The following is a 17,651-nucleotide window of genomic DNA, read 5'->3' as shown; positions in this document are numbered from 1 at the left end:
AAAATAATGAAAGTGGCTTTTGACAACATGAATGAAGAAATGGTAAAGAAAATATTAGTTACATTGATAAGACCAAAATTGGAGTATGTCGTGACACTATAGACACCTAGTATGAAAAAGAACATAAAGAAATTAGAAAGAGTTCAAAGAGCAACAACAAAGATGGCACCAACACTCTCCAATTTGACATACGAACAAAGATTGGACAAACTCGAACCACCAACCCTGGAACAAAGAAGAGAAAGAGGAGACCTGCTAACCGTATACAGAACTATGAAAGGGATCCAAGTCCTTGATAGAGTAGACATTAAAGTGGGATAGAAGAAAAACCAGAGGACATGAAAAGAAACTTAAAAATTATAGTTATAGAAGAGATCTGAAAAAGAATAGCTTCCCACACAAAGTGATAGATATCTGAAATGAAATGAATGAAGAAACAGTGAGTGCAAAAAACTATACAAAAATTTAAGATCAAACTGGATGCTGAAAGATACAAAAGCGGGTCACTATGAGCATAGCTCTCTTCCCATAAAATACAACTAGGTAAATACAGGACAGTAGCCTTTCCAGTGTGACCCGTGTGATTGTGCTTTCTCACAAAAGAGGTCTCTCAACCATCACATGGTGGTGACTCATACTGGAAAGAAGCCATTGCCGTGTGACGGCTGTGTGATGAAAAATATTCCCTGCAAGATTTGTGCATGTGTTTCTGCACACATTTCACAACTAGCGTACAAAGGATAAAAGTGTGTGCACAAGGTTTTGAAATTTATATTAAAATATTTCAAAGATACTAATCCTTTAATATCATGACAATGAATTCAAAACAAAATGAAAGTGATTTTGAGAATCTGTCAATGACCCTTGAAATGTAAGTGTACAATTTCATGATTTTACACATAGTTTTGAGATGTTTTGTATGTTCAGCAGTTATACATCACCAGCTCAATGCAATGAAATAAATCAAGAAGCATGTTATTAGTTTTGTACCCTCAAATTAAAAAAAATATGAATACTCCATGTGTGTGTGTGTTTTTTTTATGTTTCAAATTTTATTTTTGAAAAGAAAAGCACTGTAATTTCCTGCAGAAACCTACATTTCAAGAATAACAAAAGGAGCAAAGAATATACTGATGAAAAATGGCTACTACAAGTCATTGGAATAGTAGAGATATCTGGATAATAAAGGAACATTGAAACAATGCAATAATTAAGATAAAAGGGAGCTGTTGGAAAGACCCCACTTTGTATTTTGATTGAAAAGTAAGCAACAGAAAACGAAACAAGGCAACAACTATGTTTGGTAAATAGTACACACAGACATGGTTGTATTCTGTAATCTGTAGCTATTTGTAAATTTACAAATGTAAAAAAATATATATACAAATAACAGAATTGCATAGAACTGGTGGATCTTCTTGTCAGATTGAAATGAAGCAAAGGGTGTGAAGTGAAGAAGAACTGCAAGTGAAGAATGGCTGGATGAAATAATGAAAAATGTTCCACCCATTTACAGGACAGTTTCCCTGAGGATGAAGTACAAGAATGGTCAATGTGATTTTTCATCTGGTAGTGGACATGTTACAGCCCTTTGTCTCAACTATCGTGATTTTCTTGCTGATGCTACAGAAATATTTATTTTGATGTTGCAAGAAAAATTAGATTCAAGATTATATAAAATGAAGTTCTGAGACTTGGAAAAGTTGATGGATATTGGAGGAGCCTGTCTTGTCTCTAGTGCAGACTGTGGGTGAGGATTTAGTCCAATGAATTAAATCAAAAACTTAGACATTGTTTAGGAGAATGTCATTTGGATATGTTTATATAAGTGAAAAGCTACAAATTATATGGAAATTCAATCAATTTAGATAATGTGTATAAAGAGTGGGTGAATGCCGAAAATGAAAGAGAGGAGAAATAAGAAGTTAGAAGGTAGAGTTAAAGTTGAGAATTGGTACTGGACTTATTTTTATATATACTTAGAGTTATTTTGAAAGTTAGAAAGGTTGAATGTAATTGTTCCTTAGTGTTTTATATATGTTTGTATATGTATATATATATATAATATATATATATATATATTCATAGTATTAATGTAATGAATATAAAATACATATTAAATAGCTCTGTCAGCTCTGTCATTGTCACACAAAGGACTCTTGAAATAGAAAATCAGTGCAAAAATATATATATGTGGAACCTCGCTATTCGTGCACAATCCGTTCAAGGAAGCTGTACAAATGGTGAATCATTTCTTCCCATAAGATATAATGTAAATTGGATTAATTCATTCCAGATCCACAGATGGTTGCTTATTTAAAACTTTGTAATAATACTTTAAGCATGAAATACATAAAAACTATAAAAAAAAAAACAATAATTATACAATACTGTGCATGAAATAAGAGCTTAACTGCACTTTACCTATACTGAGGTGAGCTGATGGCATAAGTGGAAGGTGGAGAGGAGGAGGAGGGATGTTGATGTTACTGTTTGGAAGGGGAGTCACCTTCCATATAAACATCAGGTAACATCCCTTCAGGTGTTTTCTCTCTAGCGTTCTTTCTTTTTTCTGTCTTTTTGCACTAAAAGAATCTTGGGATTCTCCCTTTAAAAACCTGTCTAATGTCTGCCTTTGACGACTTTTCAGAATTTTTCTAAAATGGTCAATAACATTGTCATTGAACAAATTGCTGCTGCTGTTGACCACAGCAGTGTTAGGATGCCATTTTCCCAGCACTCTGTGTTTTCTCCCAGTGATAACACAGTTCTTTAATTTCTGAAGTGGAAATGCTTCCCTTACTACTTTCCTCCTCTGAAGAAGAAAGTTCTTCAACCACTTCTTCTTGCTGCTCTCTGTGCAGTTCTTAAAGTTCTTCAGTTGTCAGCTCATTTCTGTGGTCTTCGACCAACTCCTCCACATCATCACTGTCTACCTCCAAAGCCATGGACTTCCCCAGGGACACAATCTCCTCCACCACTACAGGGTGGCACGAGACTGAGCTGAAGCGACCGCGTGGCGCGGCCAGTAACAAGAAGGTGACGCTGTCCGAATCGCGGGGCAAGCGTACAAATGACGAGTTGAATTTTACTTGAACAAGTTTGATGGATAACGAGTTGTACAAGTAGAGAGGCGGACGAATGGCGGGGTTCCACTGTATCCCTAATAATTTTTCTTATTCATGAAAGGCCAAATTTAGGAGGTACTGTATTCCTAATACACAATAAAATATTACACTAGTTGGCATTTAGAGAACACATATCAGTGTCAAGAGTCACAAAATCAAATGAAGATAATTATGCCCACATTATACAGTAAATGATAGCAGGGGCCACTTTGTATCAAACTAATTGAATTTGTATACTCTAAATGCCTGGGATACAAAAAAAAAAAAAAAAACTTGATCCTCATACATATCCGAATCTGCCTCAAAATCTAATGACCTATGTTTCTTGGCCTAAGATATACCTTTCCAAAAAATTTAATGAAAATTAGTTTATAACTTGTTGAGTACAGTTGGAGTTTGTAATGAACTAGTTCCTTTTTTGGTGTAGAACTTTAAAGGAAAGGGAAATAGAGTGTATTGGGGAAACAGAGTAGGCCATAGCAATAATGTAGATCAATATGTCAATATAGGACAAAATGTCATTTTAGGATATAATGTTGGCAGAGGACGAAAGACATTAGGATGTAATGTCAAAGGACAAAATATCACGATGGGATGTAATGATAGTGGAGGACAAAATATTACTCTAGGATATAATGTCACTGGAGCACAGGATCATTTTAGGAAGTGATGCCGGACAGAATGCCAATGAACAAAGGGTGGCCAGTGTGTGAGGGAGGGGGGCAAGATGTACATAAGAGATTGGATGACTGTGAGGGAGCAGATGAGGCATTGAATGTCAATGAAGGACCAAGTGTCAGCATAGAGCAAGATGTCAATAAAGAACAAGATTATAATGTAAGGCACGATGTTGAAACACAAAATATATCAAAAAGAAAAGATCATGAGTTTCTTTAAACCATATACTTTAATGCTCGTAGTATTAGGATCAAATTGCAAGATATCCAGGAGTATGTCAAAAGCGAAAATCTCAATATGATAGGAATAACCAAGACATGGTTAAATGGTGGAGAGTTTGAAACTGAATTTAATATTGCGGAATTTAGATACTTTTATAAGGATAGAAACCAGAAGGTGGGGGTGTTCTGTTGTATGTTAAAAACAATGTGTTATAGAGAAAATGAAACAGGATGCATATGATAGATTGTGAGTAGAATTAACCAAAACAAATGGACAAAAACTTTACGTAGGTGTAATACATAGGCCAAAAACATTATCATCAGCAGATGACAAAATATTGTTTCAAGAACTGTCTAGTTTCTGCAACCGGGACTTGTTGATAATGGATGATTTCAATTTTACTGACATTGATTGAATGACTCTTGAACATGGCCATATAAATAGTCGCTTGATAGATTTTCTCGGAGACAATTACTTAGTTAAGCATGTAAAAGAACCCACAAGACATGGAAACATACTCGATCTATTGATCATTAGCCATGGAATCATGATAACCGATGTAGAAGTTGGTGAAACTATTTTAAGTAGCGATCACAACTTAGATTCAAACTGCTGAAAAAATTAGAATAGATACTTGTGTTTCTAAAATACCCGATTTCAGTACAGCTCAGTTTATAGGACTATGTCAGGAGCTCCAGTTTACAGATTGGGAGGAAAAATTGAGTGAAGGATCAGTAGATCAAATGTGGGCAATGTTTCAAAATACGCTTACTTAGATTATTCATACTACATCCCGTTTAAGGACAGACGCCCCCCAAATCAGGCTCGCCTAAAATGGCTTGACAAAGAAACTGAAAAAAGTATTGCCAAAAAGAAATAGGCTTATAAGAAATACAAGTACTCGGGTGCACCTAATGACTACCAAAGTTATGTAATAATACAGAGAGATTAAAAAAAAAACGAAAACAACAATACGAAATTAATATCTCTGATAAATCCAAAGAGAATCCCAAAGAATTCTATAGTTACAGTAGAGATAAAAAAAAAAAAAAAGTTATTAGGAATCACATTGGTCCACTATTATCTGCTGATGGTCAACTTGAAGAAAAATGAAGGAATGTGTAATATTTTAAACAACTATTTTGCTCAGTATTCATAAACGAAACAACCTAAAGTGAACTCCAAACTGAAACCTGTGAAAAGTCTAGGGTGAAGTTACTACGATAAATATAACAAAAGAAAATATTGAAAGGTGTATCGAGAAACTCAAAGTTAATAAAACATCAGGGCCTGACGGTTGGCATCCAAGAATCTTAAAGGAAATTAAAAATTAGATTGTTGTTCCATTAGAAATTATTTTCAAGAAATCCATCATACCCGGAGATGTCCCAAGAGAATGGAAATTAGCTAACGTTATTTCCATATAAAAAGTGACAAAAAGAAACCAAATAACTATGGGTCTATAAGTTTGACTTCAATCGCAGGAAAAATGATGGAAACTATCATCAGAGATGCTATCGAACATCATTTAGAAAGTAACTGTTTGATAAATGATAGCCAGCATGGATTCAGATGGAAATGTTCTTGCGTGACTTACTCGAAATCTACAATATACTCCTCTCGAATTATGACAAAAGAAACAATGTAGATTTATTATATCTAGACTTTGCAAAAGCTTTTGATACTGTCCCCCACGAAAGACTACTTACTAAATTAGCTTCACACGGAATAAGTGGTAGCCTATTATGTTGGACTAGTAATTGATTGAATGATCGAAAACAGAGTTGTTCTAAATAACAAAACTTCTAGATGGAAAAATGTTATGAGTGGAATTCCGCAGGGTTCCGTTCTTGGGCCACTTCTTTTCATAGTATATATAAATTATATAGACCACGAACAAAAACCTATTGTCTCCAAATTTGCTGATGATACAAAACTGTGCGGAATGGCAAATGACCACTTAAACCAATTAGACATTCAAGAAGATTAAGATAAACTACAGCAATGGTCTGAAAAGTGGTTAATGAAATTTAACACAAGTAAATGCAAGGTAATGCACATAGAAATAACAGTAAGTACGATTATATGTTATTTGGAAATTCGTTAACAAAAGTGCAAGGTAATGCACATAGCAAGGTAATGCACATAGGTAAGAATAACAGTACGATTACAAGTTATTTGGAAATTCGTTAACAAGAGGATAGTGAAAAAGATCTCAGCGTAATTATCAGTAACGATCTCAAATCCTCTAAGCCAGGGGTTCTCAGCCTTGCTTGGCTCATGCACCCCTTTCACCATTTGCCAGAATGTCATTCCCCCCCTCCTTTCCAAGACTGCCTGTTTCAAAAGGTGCATTCTAAATAATATGCAGGTATTATCGCACAGCGTAACACTTCTCTAATCCTTAGATTAACCTAGGTCAGCAAAGGTATAATTCCAGCCCAGGTCAGTGACAGGCCAGATAGGCCAAAGCCTATATTTGCTTTCCTCACCCCGTGAACTTAATGTGGTCACAATTCACCCCCAGAAAACCCAAAATTCCCTCCTGGCGGTGAATTTCACCCCTGATGAGAACCCCTGATCTAAGCAAATAATATTCTAGGACTGATTGCACGATTTTTTTCTTTTTTTTTTTTTTACTTCAAAAGTCCAGCACTCATTAACAAGCTATATAAATCGTTAGTTCGTCCATATTTGGAATATGCTGTTTCCGTATGGTCACCAAATCTCATTAAAGACATTGACAGATCGGAAAAAGTACAATGGGGAGCCACAAACCTGATTCCAAATATCAAAAATAGATCATACGAAAATCGACTTAAACATATGAATCTTGTCTCCCTAATCTTTAGACCCCGACCTCTTCTTGATGTAGCTGCACGCCGTACGGAGCTAACCGGCGATCGGGTAGTGGCCCACTAATTTGCCGCAAAGGGAGAAAAGTTTTCGTTTGCACATTTCATCCGTCACCTTCGGAATCTCGTTCCCTCTTCTGAGCATCAGCTTTCCGGCCCCGTTCCTTTCCAGTCGCAGTCCCAACACTCCTCCTCCCTCCAACGGCTCCGGCTCCTTTGCTGACAATCCGTACCGAGCCAAATGCTCCACCACGCTCGACGACGACACTACGCTATCGCCCACCAGTATGTCGTCGAGGTACGAGTCAGTGCCCGTCTTCATCGTTTCAATCTTCTCCAGTACCGTCTTTAGGATTCTCGTCATGATCCTCGGGGCCGAGCTAAGCCCAAAATCCAGTCTGGTCAAGCAGTAAGTTCTCCCTTTGTATTTTACTAGCTGGTATTTCCATAGGTTCTTCCCCCCGTGAATTTGCAGGTAAGCCGCCCGCAAGTCTACAACCGCGGACGCCCCCCTCCTTCGGCGCCACCTGCGTAGGGTCTCGCTACACACGTTTACAAAATCGTCGCCAGTATGACACTTCACAAACAGGGTCGAGCTTCGGGGCAGCACCGCCCTCCGCGGCTCCCACTGTCACTCCTATATCCACACCCGGCCTCGGTCGGGTCTTCATCCTCCCTTCCGAGTTCCGCCTCATTCCAATCCTTATGAGCCCACCGATAAACGTGACTTCTCAAAACTGGGTAATTCCATCCATTCCCAGCACCACATCAATTCCCTCTAGAATCGTTCTGATGACGAGCACTCTTAGTCGTATCGGGATACCCTCTACTATCATTTCAATTTCCTGGTCGCCTTCGCATATCGTCTCCTTCCCGTCGACTGTTGTCAGGACCACATCTCCCTGCCTGAACTCTTGAACTATGTCGGTCCTCACGATCGTGGTTGAACAGCCTGAGTCTATCAGCGCCCTCGCGCGTCTCCCTCTCACCCAGATATCCACAATTGGCATACGGCTAAACGGTGTCCTTACATTTCCTCGGGGGCCCCTTTCATGGTGGCCGCCGATTTCCCGTTTCCCTGATTGCAGTGTCGGGCCATATGCCCTGGCTGCTTGCATGGGTAGCAGACGAGCTCTACCTCCGTACAGTCCCTCGCAAGATGACCCAGTTGCTGACACTCGTAACAACGGACCCGCGACAGCCCACGCCATCCGTTGTAGTCACCCCCGAGCTCACCCGTTTTGTTTTCCTTTCTCGGCAGGCGTCATTGCCGCCCGCTGTTCCGACCCGCGCCCACTCTCCCGCCACGGGCTGTATCCTCCTTTGCGGCTTTTCTTTGGTTACGGCCCCCATCAGCCCTCCATCCTTAGCCTTAGTCAGGAGCCTGGCGCGGGCTATCAGTTCGCCCATGTCTGCCTTCGTTGCATTTTCCATTTCCTGCAGCCCAGTCGATATGCGATCCGGAAACCCATTCACGAAAACCATTCTCACTACCGTCTCCAGGTTGTTGCTCTCGAGATTAACCAGGCCCGCCAATCTCCTGATGTTCTCCTGTCCACTGCATTTGCTGTAGCTTACAGAACGCTTCGAAGGGGCTCTCACCGGAAACCTCCTGCAACCTTTCCTTCGCCTTTTCCACATCCTTTCGATTTTCGGTCGTCATCTCCATGTAGAGGCCATGCTCTCTAAATTCAGCGGGATGTAACTTGCCACATCCTTTACTCCCGTTACCCTCGCGACCAACTCCGCCTTCGTAATCCACACAGCGACGTCTCCATTGCCGTCAAACGGCCTTAGGGTGATACTCTTCATCTTGAACGGCTCGTCCGTCTCCATTCGTGGATGCGGTAATCTCGGCGGAGCCTAGATAGCTTGTGGTACTTACTTGCTTGGGTGTCGGTGATGCCGCTCCTTCGGTTGCTTCTGGCTGGGTCTTTACTCTTCCTTTGGACATTCACGCCACGGTATCTAATCTAATTCTAATCTAATCCCTAACTCCTATATACTAATACTGGCCTAAACGACACTCGGCGTGTCTCCCTACCTTACACTCGCATTCACCCAAGCGCGGTCCTTCCCAGGCACTGTCCACCCACGCCGACGATGCGAGGGCACTCCCCCCCCCTCTGCCGGGAAGGGGGATATCAACGCTCGTGCCCTTTGACCCCCTACCCCTAATCGGGGGAGGGAGGGGGTGCCAACCGCCCGTCCCCGTCCGCGGCACATACACTCATACTCACACCACAGGGATATTCAACTTAACCTCAATCAACAAAGTTAGAAAAGGAGTAGTAGCCTTAGTCGTATGGACTGACAGAAAAAAAAATGGAGTTTTAGTGGCAGATAAACTGAAATGAGAAGATGTAGTAGGAAAGAGTTACAAATTGAAATAATTTCAGTAGAAGAAAAAGCTTATGTAGATGTTTGTGCGTGTAGTCGTGTTTTTTTTTTTTTTTTTTTTTTTTTTTTTGTATGCTACGCATAGAGGGTTGTTTCCTCTAAGCGGATGTACATTGAACTGGATGAATAAGGGACGAGACCTCATGTTCTGGTTCCGGGCCACGAAACAGACTTCCTGGAGTAGTGGAACCATTTTGCCGGCGAGAGGAGAACAGGTAATATTATATACATTCGGTGGAGATGTGAATATATATTAAAACTGCAAATAACATGTTTACAGATAAAAAAAAAAAAAAAAACAGCGAGGATTGAGCCCGACCAGCGATAGCACGTCTACTGAGAATCTGCTGCCTTTCCTTACACTTGCCGCTGGATATAGACGAACTCATTTCCATGGTACTTAGTCAGACAGAATCCAACACATCGCGACACGTCTGGTCACGATCAGTCATAGCTTGTAAAACAATCCGTTGTAAATATGCGCGGCTATACACGATTTTTCGTGTACACTACCCGAGGGAGATGCGCAGTTGTCAAGTAGTCTGTACGGTGAAGTCTAGGTGTGATGTGTCGTATAAGGTATTTGTGTGTGGCGTGCAGTCTTTCTAGGTGTCTCATGTGAAGCTTGTGTTTGTGTGAGGTACTTTGTGTGTATTATCATAGTTAACCGTGAATCGAACCAATTTCAAATCGCCCGCCTACTACCAAGAGCTATATATGTTACAGTAAGAACACGTGTTCTTACTGTAACATATACACCAGGTCTAACCGCTTGAGCCGTTCTGCGCAGCTTCTGACGTCATCTGGATGTTTTCGTTTTCTCTTTGTGAAACACTGAAACTGTGAAACGCTGAGGAAGACTGGAATTATTATATTTTCCCCCCGTTATCTCTCTCTCTCTAGCTCATTGCTATTACCAGTGTGTATTTACCTAGTTGTATTTTACGGGAAGGGGAGCTATGCTCGTGGTGTCCCGTCTTCATATCTCATTTTATCTAAACTATTTCTAAATTCATGTATTGTTTCCACTTTCCATTGTGTTGTTCTTATCTATATTTTAGCCTTAATGCTTTTACTGATATTTTCGATGTCCCCTGTGTCGTCAGCAGACCTCTTGTTTATATTTTTCTGCTGTCAGGGGGAGCCCGTTCGTCTCCCTCCTCATTTCCTTCCATTTCCCTCAGTAATCCCTCCCCTTCTCCCCTTTCATCACCACGAGCTTTCCCCTTCCCTACTAATACAAAAAGGTACTTCCTCGTAGTTGAAAGCCACGAAAACTGCGTGTGTGTTTTTTCCGGAGTTCCAATCTTCGCCGTCAATCCGACGATTGTGTGTGTGTGTGTGTGTGTGTGTGTGTGTGTGTGTGTGTGTGTGTGTGTGTGTGTGTGTGTGTGTGTGTGTGTGTGTGTGTGTGTGTGTGTGTGTGTGTGTGTGTGTGTGTGTGTGTGTTATCTACACCTGTCGCTGCTGGGACTCATAAAAAAATTGTGATGCATTAGTATGTGTGTGTGGCTAAGAGGGATTTAAGAAATGCAATAACAGTACCAACCCTCACATATGCAATTGAAACATGGCTTTGGAATAAGAATCAGGTGCATGCAGTGCATGCAGTGGAAATGAGTTAAGTGAGAAGTGCTTGGGGTGTAAGTAGAATAGATAGAATGAGTAATGAAAGTGTGCATGAGCTTTTTCCAATGGGTCTCAAAGGCGAGGGGAAGAAATGTAGTGGTTGAAGACAAGGTCTATATATACGACCTTGGTTAAAGAGGTAGAGATAGACGTTAAAGTGGTTTGGCCAAATGGAAGAGAGTAGGATGACCAAGAGGGTGTATGTGAGATAGAGATAGAGGCGGGGGAGGGGGGATGATAAGGGGTGACCTCCAGTAAAACGATGGAGGGATAGGGTGCGGGAGTATGTCAGTGACTGAGAGGTGTGAAAGATCATTGAGAGGTCTTGTTGAGCAGGCAAGGAGAGTGTGTTCGGATAGAGATGGAAGCTCTTCTGCCATGGTCACCTCATTGTGGGAGCTCCTGGGAGCAGGCGTCAAAGATGATGATAACGATTAGTGTGTGCTTGTACGTAAACATTCTCTCTTTCTCTCTCGCACTCATACAATGGAATATCAAAACCGAAATAACAGGTAATAACTTTTATTTGACTACAAAGGATTACAAAGGCGGAGCATGCCGACAGGGGACCTTTTGGTCCATATCTAGGTCGGATGTGAAAAAAAAAATCATAATGATAAATTGACCAATAAAAACTATAAAAATTTAAATAACAAATAGAATGCACAAATAAATGCTATAGTTAGATGATAAACAAACAGGTAAATAGTAAATAATAATGAATTGACATATAACTAATAATAAGTGAAAATCAAAACAGACAAATGATAACAAAACAAAAACAAATAATATGAAATAAATTATCATCATTACAGCATCTTGCTTAGGTATTTATCTAAACGATTCTTAAAGCTTCGAACTGAACTACATTGCACTACCTGTGCAGGAAGTTTATTCCATTCATTAACTACATGGTTGGCGAAGTTGTTTCTACCTACTTCCAAATGGAATCTATTTCCGGACAGTTTGAGACCATTGTTTCTTGTCTGATTCTCATTCAATATGAAATTTTTGTCACTTTTGATGTTGTCAATTCCCTTTAGAATTTTGAAGACCTGTATCAAGTTACCTCTGAGTCTACGCTTTTTTTTTTAGGGAAAACAGATTTATATGTTTTAGTCGATTTTCGTATGATTTATTTTTGATATTTGGAATCAGTTTTGTGGCACGCCGTCGTACTTTTTCCAGTCTGTCAATGTCTTTAATGAGATTCGGTGACCATACGGAAACAGCATATTCCAAATGTGGACGAACTAACGATTTATATAGCTTGTTAATGAGTGATGGACTTTTGAAATCAAAAGATCGCGCAATCAGTCCTAGAATCTTATTTGCTTTCTCAGAGGCTGAAATACACTGCTTGGATGATTTGAGATCGTTACTGATAATTACGCCAAGATCTTTTTCACTATCCACTTTTGTTAATGAATTTCCAAATAGCTTGTAATCGTACTTACTGTTATTTTTACCTATGTGCATTACCTTGCATTTACTTGTGCTAAATTTCATTAGCCACTTTTCAGACCATTGCTGTAATTTATCTAAATCTTCTTGAATATCTAATTGATTTAAGTGATTATTTGCCATTCCGCACAGTTTTGTATCATCAGCAAATTTGGAAACAGTAGATTTTAGTCCATGGTCTCTATTATTTATATATACTATGAATAGAAGTGGCCCAAGAACGGAGCCCTGAGGAACTCCACTTGTAACATTTTTCCATCTAGAAGTTTTTCCATTTAAAACAACTCTGTTTTCGATCATTCAACCAATTTCTAGTCCTACATTCATTTTTTGTCCATTTGTTTGGGTTAACTCAACCCACAAACTATCATATGCATCCTGCTTCACTTTCTCTAAAACACTAGTTTAGAATATTTCCTTTTTTCACTCTTGTGAAGCCTTAGATTTCTATTTAGGTTACGCATTCTAAAAAACATGCGTGTCCTTACAAAAAAAAAAATTAATAACCTCTTGAGGCAATGTCACATATGTACAGATTTGCGCTGTTAATTTCTCTATGGACTTTGTTCCTGGTGTTAGTGATTTCTGGCCATGGTAACATAAGAACATGTGTTCCATTTTCTCAAGATCACACAAAATACTCTCACTTGGTGTCATTAAACCACCAGACTTCCAACTAGCTATAGTATTCCATGAATTATTGTGTGATGTTACATGTGATCCAAGAAATTCATATTGTGGAAATTTGAAAGCAATGTATCCACCAAAATAGCGCAATCCTTCCTTTTTCATTTCACTTCCCAAATTTAAAAATGGAATGCTATCATTAGGAAAATCTAGATTTTTTCCCTCAGAAATGTATGGATCATCAATATGCAAGTTAGTTAATATAATTGCTGATAAGCTTAATTCATTTTCCAATGAATCAGTCACACTATTCTCCTGATCAGAATTGCTTATCATGTCGTTGGTGAATGAATCACTCATCATGGGTACATCATTATTTTCAGTTGTTACGTTGTACTTGATCTCCATCAATTTACTATCTTTGCCAAGAAGATGGGCTCTTATTCTATATTTAAAAGCAAGAGGTGATGGATGATCATATGTAGAACCCATTTGCCTGATGTACCCAAAGAAATGTTCCAGCCCATCTTGGTTTAGCCTGTATGTCAGTTTGTATGTAAGACCATACTTTTCTTTGGCCATTTCATATAAGTTCTGCAAAGACTGAGATGAGACAACTAGACCTCTCTGAAATTGATAAAGGTGATTTCTTCCAGTGATTTTGATACTCTTTGCAATGGTGATCATTTCCTCCAGTACACTGTCTTGATGAGTAACTTGAATACCATAAGCATTCCTAGAGGGCTTCCTATCATAAAGAACTCTAGAGTTCATGACGTCAAACCATGCATCTACAATTGAAATAAATTTGCTTGTCTCTTTCCAGTCTTTACTTTTCAGAACCCCTTTACTTCCGAAATACTGTATGGTCTTTGCTGTTGTCTCAGATAAAAGTTGTGTTGCAAGCTTGACGTTCATTCTTTTTACACCCTGTACAGTGATGTGCCTTTCAGATAATTTATGAGCTGGTTTCAAATCACTGATACTTTTAAATATTATTTCCTTGACACAATCACTGGTAACCTAACAGCTTCCATTCGCCAATGTGAAACCAGAATCTAAAAGATTGTTTCTTATTAATTTGACAAGATGAGGTGCATCAGCAAAGACATGGACATTCCGATCAGGAGCAGCTGGATTACAAAAAGAGGAGTTGTCCATACAAATACCTAAATCCTTCCATAACATTATGTTTGTTGGACTAAGGTCACTGACCATTGCTAAAACAATGAAACCAGCCGCTTCTATATTCTGTATGATATACAAACTTTCTTTGGTTAGACAGCAATCAAAATCATAATAGACAAGCTGCTTCCATTGTTTTACAAGGCCGCGAATCATGACACACATGGCTCTATTCTTAGGATCTATTAATGTATCTGTTTTCTTGGCAAATACCCACTCATATGCAACACTACACTCATCAAAGGACAAAACACATAGTCTGTCCTCTTCACGCATGTTCTTAGCCTCATGCTCTAGTAAATGAAACACAGCCTTCAAAATCCCAGGTTCTGTGTTAAATTTTGATGCCCATCTATTTAGTGTTGTTACAGATGGTAAAGGCAACTGCCACACTTCTTTGAGATACCTATAGGCTTTTGGGCTTAAATTTCTTAATGCAATGCACTTACTTATATCATCATCACTCCAACGTCTAATACAAGTTCCATTTAAACATATGCTCTACTTGAGATGGGGAAAAAAACTGATTCAAGTTATATTTAACCTTAGTATAAACATTTGTCACTTCACTTCTGAGCACAATTCTTTCCTTACTCCATTCTTCCTTTTCTTTTAGCAATGCATCCCTCTCTTTCTTCACAGCCTCTAACTCTTGTTGCACTGCAGTGACGTCACATAACTTTCCCAAGAGATCCTTGCCCTGAGGTGACACTGGCCGGGCAGCAGCTGCGTTGTTGGGGTTGCCTGCAAATTAACAGCCAGGGCGACATGACACATCCCTGGCGAAGTCCCACCTTCACCTCAAACCACCCACTCCGATTTTAATTCTAATACAGGCTCTACTACTCTCGTAAAAAATCTCGACTGCTCTTAAACCCTTACGTAGGCGTCATGAAGAGCGAATGGATATATGAGAATGCCAGTCTTGGCGTCTTGATTATATTTATTTTTTAGTTGTACCTGTGTGACCCTATATTCTGTGAACTGGCCTGATAATATTTTCCGTGGTTATTACTATTCAGAATAAAAGAGAACGAGTGATACAGCTGTAACTTTGTATTCTATAACACAAGTATTGTGATGCAGCATCGAATCATCGTACATCAGGCAAGTGATGCTACCCACGATTATTTGACTCATATTGAAGAGGTTAACAGCTCTCCTCTTATCACATATATCTGCAATACCTCCTACAGTGCCTCCCTGTCTACTCTGTCATAAGCCTTTTCCAAATCCACAAAGGCACAAATGATATCTTTACCTTTTCCTAAAGCTTTCTCACATATCCGCCTTACCACAAAACTCTGATCCACGGAACCCCTACCTGTGCTACACTCACACAGTTCCTCACCAATGACTCCCTCTGTTCCTCTCCTAATCCTCTCAATCAAAACCCTCCCCAACTACACTCAACAAACTGATACCTTTGTAACTACTACACTCACACATGTCCCCTTTTCCCTCGTAAAGCAGAACTGTACAGGCACTCCTCCAGTCCTCCGAAGCTCTGAGAGACAAACATCAAAGAACCTCACCACCCACTCCACCATCACTGTACTTCCCTTTTTTTAGACACTCCGCAAGACATCCAAACCCAGGTGCCTCACCTGCTCTCATCATTTCAATAACTGCCTTCACCTCATCTCTCCTTATTTCTCCTCATTAATCACTGTCATTGTCTAAACACTTCCCATATGGAGCTATCTTCCCCCCCCCCATAGTCCTTCACATTTAGCAATTCCCTAAAATACTGTGCCCTTCTTCTCTTACTGTCGTCTCTTCCATTATCGTCTCTTCATTTGTATCTTTCACCTTTTCTTCTCCGCTCGATTCGCCTCCTCTTCCTCTCTTAATTTCCTTCCAAGACATTTTTTTATTATTATTTATTTCTGTCACACTCTTACCCCATTTCACATCTGCTCTCCTCTTTGCCTCCTTTATTATATACAGACAATATAATATTTTGAATGAATCACTAGATTTGTAACCCTGTTAAATACTTTTCATTACTATTCGTGTCAACAAACTTTACAACTTCATGTCAGTGGCCCGGTAGCCTAGAGGTCAGCTCGATGTTGTGTACAATAGTGTTATACGCATTGGCAAAGTGTTTCACAAGTATTTAAAGCCCCCTCAGTTACCATAACTTGTGGAAACTTGGTTTCAGAATTTATATTGGAAGTGCTTATGTTGCAGTTCTTCCCACGCAAGAACTGGCCAAAAGGACAGCGACCGACATTCCATTGAGGATAACTATGACAGAAAGTAATAATATCCTGACGTGAAGAAGAGATCAACATAAGTAAGTGCCTTACTCAAATACAGATGCTTACCAAGATTTTTCATGTTCTGCTGTTGATGTGTCATTTCAACATATACTAAACTTTAGGAGTTAGTTGTGGGCCTGTAGGGAATTTAATCTAATGAGGAGCAATGATTGTTGGATTGAGTTTCACTGACTGTAAACAGCTACAGTGGCCAGTAATGATCCTTGGAGCCTCCCATAGGTCTCCCTGGGGGGAAAATGTGGACAGTTGTCTGTGTTGTATTAGTGTGTGACACATCAGCTTAAATGAGCAGGAGGGAAGCAGTTGCCACTTGTCAGCTCTTTATATATGAAAGTGTGAAGGTAATATTAAATATATAGCCAAAATTGAGATATACTATTTTCGGTAATTTTTTAGAAGTGCACACTTACACGCTATTGCAACAGAAAATTTGATAAATTTGGAAATTATAATACATCAATGTAATGTGCATTTCTCTTGGCAGAAATTAATTACAAAAAAGTTGCTAAAACCTATTTACTAACGAACCAAGTTGTGGCAGGTGGAATATGCCATTTTTGTTTTGATACATACTGAGGTCGAAAAAATGAAAGGATGATAAATTCACCTATGCTAACCTAACCTAATCTAACCCACCTAATCTATGTAACATAAGCTGTACTTAGTAATGTGGTACCTGTAATTCTAAAGATTGTCTGGGTTGTCATCATCATGGATGCTGACAGTCTGATTACTTACTCAGTTGGACTGAGGGGAATAGAGTTGTTGCATAGCTTGAAGGAAACCCTATTGTCTTTGTAACAGCATTTATTAATGTTACCTCTTACCTGGTGGGCTTCCCATCCACACACAACTTATGATGTAGTCAAGGAAGCCGCACTCTGCTGATACGCCAGCCCATAATTCTACACATGACATTTATATATTAATTGCTACTGGCTGGATAGTGTATCATAAGCAGCAACATTGTATGGAACTGTGTCAAGGTGTCGATTGGTACTGCCTTATGCAGTATAATCAAATAATATATCACTGAGATAAGCTGCGAGACATCGTTTGAACACATCAATATCACTGCAGTTAACAAGTTCTGCTGGCAATTCATTCCACAAATTCACACATCTAATACTAAAATACCTTCTCCGTACTTCTACTTGTGTTCTGGTGATGGAGAA

At 39.4% G+C, this 17,651-nt stretch overlaps 2 protein-coding genes across 4 annotated transcripts in view; one reads left to right on the top strand and one right to left on the bottom strand.

Moving 5' to 3' along the window:
* The window catches only part of LOC143031844 (uncharacterized), a 196,848-nt gene that overhangs the window by 73,225 nt on the left and 105,972 nt on the right, over positions 1–17,651 (bottom strand). The gene's annotated exons all lie outside the window — the stretch shown is intronic.
* The window catches only part of LOC143031845 (dnaJ homolog subfamily C member 22-like), a 53,992-nt gene continuing 52,426 nt past the window's right edge, over positions 16,086–17,651 (top strand). Inside the window, exons 1-2 of one of the 3 annotated variants that reach the window (XM_076196186.1) lie at positions 16,086–16,251; positions 16,385–16,490. The gene's annotated coding sequence lies outside the window, so the exon portion shown is untranslated. Of the gene's footprint in view, positions 16,491–17,651 lie in introns of all 3 variants that reach the window. The other 2 variants (XM_076196184.1, XM_076196183.1) reach the window with 2 other exon arrangements.

Source organism: Oratosquilla oratoria, chromosome 12 (genome assembly GCF_046742065.1).
Source record: "Oratosquilla oratoria isolate Oo_2021 chromosome 12, ASM4674206v1, whole genome shotgun sequence".
In the NCBI taxonomy this organism is placed as follows: Eukaryota; Metazoa; Arthropoda; class Malacostraca; order Stomatopoda; family Squillidae; genus Oratosquilla; species Oratosquilla oratoria.
Note: the sequence above shows the minus strand (reverse complement) of the source record. Positions and strands in the feature narration are given on the sequence as shown.